The sequence below is a fragment of the Molothrus ater genome, chromosome 8 (assembly GCF_012460135.2).
Source record: "Molothrus ater isolate BHLD 08-10-18 breed brown headed cowbird chromosome 8, BPBGC_Mater_1.1, whole genome shotgun sequence".
Classification (NCBI taxonomy): Eukaryota; Metazoa; Chordata; class Aves; order Passeriformes; family Icteridae; genus Molothrus; species Molothrus ater.
This window is the reverse complement of record NC_050485.2, coordinates 17271094-17276046: the sequence shown is the minus strand read 5'-3', so window position 1 is coordinate 17276046 and position 4953 is coordinate 17271094.

Below are 4953 nucleotides of genomic sequence, written 5' to 3'. Positions count from 1 at the left end.
TCTGAGCAATATTGAAGAGTTGTGTTGTCCATTGACTTTGTTGCTCTCCTGCAGATACATCTTTTAAAATGGCCTAGCCTGGGAAATAACAGATAATGAATTTTACAAACTCCTTTCTCAGAAATGGCACTTAAGATCTGTGGTTTTCTTCTAGTGTGACATTAATGCTGTTTGTGGCACAGGAGGACTGTCAAGAGAATTCGAAAATTAGAGATATGAATCATCATGAAAACAGTGGTAATGTTATTTTCCATGACTGCTGGTCTGTGATGTAACTCTGGATTAGATCTTGCTTTATTACTGAGAATAGAAATTCAGTGGGATGGGAAAGAAGTTCCCTGATCCTTCCTGATGATTTCTTTGATACCACAAGCCATCTATCTGTTTAATGCCATTTAATTCTTTTGGAGTAATTTAGTAATTGGGAGTAATGGCACAAAAACCTCTCTGCGCAGGAGGATAAGAATACCGGTTATTTACTGCAACAAATTTCAAAACATTTCCAGAGAGGATGAACATGGCCAGAAAGGTGTTTCTGTTATTTCTATCAGGTTGGTGAAGAGGGGATTGTTAGGCCAATAAATTAATTACCGAGTTCCCTGAAATTCTCTCAACCCAGAATTGAAGGCAATTTTACACCATTAGCTGTACAAATATACAAAGCCTCTGATTTTGCCTTATATTTTCTGAAATAATTAATCATTTACTCTAATATTTCAGCTTCCTTGAATCCCCAGTGTATTGGGTTGAAATGCTGTCTGTTTTGCTTTGGCTTTCTTGTGATCTGAAGATTCAATTATGGTTAACTTCAATGAAGTAATTCAATTAAGTTTTTGGCTCTTTATGAAGTAATGAAATAATTTTGGTGGCTAACAAACATAATATTTGGCATGGATTTTCACTGTGTGTTACAGTACTGAACATTTGTGATAAAATGTTTCTGAGGGTAATTAAAAGGATGGAGTCTAAAAGCTTCTGTAATGACTAGTGGGGATTGCTGTGGAGGCCCTTTCTAATTAGCAGAGCAACATTTTGCTTTTACTACTCCAGTGTTTGAAGGCAAAGTTTTTATTCTGCAGAGAAGGCTCAGAAAATTTTTGTTACTAAGTAAATGTCTCAATAACTTCTCCTCACAAGCGACAGGCTTATGCCTGGATGGAATAAGGGAAAACATTAGTAAAAGCCCAGATTCCTAGTGAAGAAGAAGGAATTCTTTCAATTTGACTTGTGCATGGAATATTTTAAGTGTTTTAATATTTATAGTTAAATGTGTTTTGCATTTTGTGTAGTCTATAATTTTGAGAAACAGCTGTGAAATTTTTCTAACATATGGCCAGTAGCATAAATTAATTAGAAACTGTGCCCTTAAATACCATCCAAAATCTGAGTCCTGCCTGTGCCACTCCAATTGGAGCTTGTTGTCATGTGAAGTCACACCAGCATGGACCTCTAAGGGTGGACAAGTATGCACAAAAATACCCTTTCCAGTTTGTTGGCAACAGGAAGAAGATTTGAATTTGGTTTAGAAGGGCAATTTTGTGCACTGCTTGGATTCTGAAAATGTCAATGCTCAGTGGTCTTTCCTTGAGTTTCATTGCCCCTGAGGAAGGAAAGGTGGGCTGCAGGCTCCAGAGTGGCACCTGGAGCTCAGGTGGGCAGGGCAGAGACAGCCCTGGCAGTGCAGCTGAGGCTGAGGAGGGTCTGGGTGTGTGCAGGGTGTGCCCAGGGCCCTGAGGCTGGAAGGGGCTCGGACCTCATGGCCAGGGCATGAGGGGCACCAAGGCACTCATCTGCCTCAGGCTGCTGGGTGTGTGGAGGGTGGGTCATGGATCTGGCTCCATCTGCAATTTTGTACTCAAGGCTATTGTTTTTCTCCAGGAATGCTTGTTATTTTCCCTGATATTCTGATGATTGCTGTGTGAAGCACTGACACTCATTTACCACATTTCCCAAGGAATGTTCCATTTTCATTCAGGGCTTCCAAAAGATGTGGCATTTTTGCATCATATATGTTGCATATATTTTTCTTCCAAGTAACACACCAATATAAAAAAAATAAGACTATCTCTCAAAACTAATGATTATTTACTTTCCATTTCCTATAAAAAGGGTTCATCAGGAAAAACTTTTTAAAAAAACCCAAAACTTCACACTGCTACTACTTCACACTGTAACTGCTGTAAAAAACTTTCTGAATTTATGTTTTGACTTTATTGTAATATGTTGAAATGGATATGTCAGCAGGGGCATTTTTCTTCCTAGATTTGAAGCACAGTAGTTTTTCAGGCAAATAGCATGGGTTATTGGAAAATTCATGCTGGGCTATTTCACATTGGCTAACTTTGCATGTCATCTCTGATGTTTGTGTTGGCTGGCAAAAAATGGCTCTTAGTTGTGATTTCCATTTTCTATTCTATTATTTCTACTGCTTTTGACTCTTTCTCTGCAAAGCACTTAATCTAGTAGGCTGAAAATGGGAGACTTTAAATATTAAAAGGAAAAGACAATGGTTACATTGAATGCAGGCAAACTTCCAATCATGCTGATAAGATGTGTAAAACCAATGGTGAAATATAACTTGTTTGATGATTTTGAGAAATATTTCATCTCTGAGAAGACTGATAAGTGGATAATTTATTCTTTTGTGAGCACAAATGAACAAATACATTTTGTATTTTTTATCTTGGCAGTTCTATGAAGCAGAAAATACACTATTGCAATCTTGTTGGGGTTCAGATTCAGTGTGGAAAATCCTAAGGTGTCTTCAGAGAAAGTTCTGAAAAGTTTGCTATTTATGCTTCTCACTTGGTTGTTCTGGAGACAATACTGAGGTAGTCACAGGAAAGACAATATCCTCACTGAAATTCAGACCATAGGTTTATTTTTGCTCAGTTATGACTATATATTCCTTCTTTACAAAATAAAATCTGAGAAAAAGTTTTTGTTAAGCCCTTACAATTGTCAGCTTTCAACCTTTACCATTTGTAGGTTAAAAATATAATTTAGTGACACAGAACCTTATTAGAAGTGTGTGCTGCAGATGTTTTCTCACGGATAAGTCTTTCCAGTAAAATCCTCAATGTTCCAAAATACTGGTTTTTTTTAAAATGTTCCTCCTTTAAAAAATCAAATCGATGACTCCTTCACCACCTGTTCTGAAGATAATTAAATTGATAGAGGCTTTCAGAAGAGTAGCCAGAATGTCTTTCTCTCTCCCAGTCATGTTTTGAATTCTGTATATTGCATTTCCTCTTAATTTTTTGATGCAGAAAGTTTACTACTTTTTTTTTGAAATTACAATTTTGTATAAAAAGTGCTTCAATTTTTCTTAGCTGCTCCAAAAACTGCATCCCTTCAAAGTCCATAGCCCCTGCGGGAATGGTCTGTGTCATGGTTTCTAGTTTTTCTTGTGGGTTTAATTTTAAAGGATTTGTTCATATAAGAAAAAACTGCCCTGAAAGGTGGTAACAGATTTTTAAAGAAGCTGTATATAATTAAAATGGTAAATAAGAAAATTTGCTGCAATGTCATTTGAGAGTATTTTAAGCCCTCAGTCTGGTCACATCTGAGCACCTGGGGAGACCACAGAAGATTTTATCAGCTTGTAAAAGTGTAAAGTGGCTGTGCTGGGAAAGCAGATGGTGCAGGAACACAGTGGGTGGGCTCCTGGATAACATCCACCCAAAGCACACAGCCCCAGGTGTACAGAGCTCTGGGGAACACTCAGGCTGGCATTCCAGTGATACTGGAGATAACTTTGGGCTGACAGGTAAGGGCTAAGGTTGCACCTTGCTCCTGCCAGGGCTGAGATGAGGTCAAGGAAGGGTTGCAGGAGCCAGAGGTGCATCAAACTTCTGGGTTCTCTAAGCACACAGGCTCCAGGATGGGAGGAGGTACAGAGGTACCTTGTCCTGCAATTCAGCATGTGATGGACAACTTGTTCAGTCTCCCTTCAGTGAAGCTGAAAGGTGTGATGCAGGCTAATGAAAATATTAAGTGATCACCAAGGAAATATGAGCTTCTTAGTACTTCATTCTCCCTCTTTGAATTAGATTCATCTGTCCATTTCAGTCTTTTTCCATTGATGACAAAACAAGATTTTAAAATACACCTTAAAGCAGCAAGGCATTTTTCTTATTATATATTTATAGAGTGTGTTCATGACCTGATTTAAATTTGAGGAAATTTTTGTTGTAAATGTTTCTGTTCTATGTGTCTATTTGTCTACTGCAGTCTGGTAACTGGAACTGCTGTGAAATGTAAGGAAAAGGGCAGTTTAGGATTAGTGCAGATGTAGAGACCCACATAAGTTATAAAAATCAAGTTAGGAGCCGATTAAACACTGAAAAAAGGAGCCCATGCTGAGGTCTGGCCTCACTACAGCAAAGTAAGAAGTGCCTGTGGTTGTGTTAACCAGTTTAAAATTAACTTTACCTACCCACTGTATTGGAGTTGCAGCAGTGACCACAGCAGATGTGGTTGCAAGTTTCCAGGAGAGGTCTGCTAGAAATCCTTGGAAATAGCCAAATTATAAACCCCTATGTTTATTTTTTGTGTTTTTCTGTAAAAATTGGCTTCTTGTGTCAGACTACAAATATTTTCATATTAATTGAGTGAAAAGTCAAACATGCACCAGTAGCATCATTTCCTCTGCCTCACAATGCTCATGTGAAAGCAGCACTCTGACAACACTTCAGAGGGTGGTAAGCTTTTTCTGAGAAAGCTAATTACCTATATGTTGTTTATTTTATTAGCAGCAGTCTCTCCCAGTTCAGTTTTAAGTTGGCCAAAATATATCAGCTTGTTATAGCCTGGACATCAGACTGAGACATTCATGTTTATCTGAAAGTGAGTACTCATATTATCAACATCTTTTTATGACAAGGTTGCCATTTTTTGCTTTATTTTAGGGTGGGCATTTGAGACATTTGATGCTTAGGCTGTTCTTTGTCA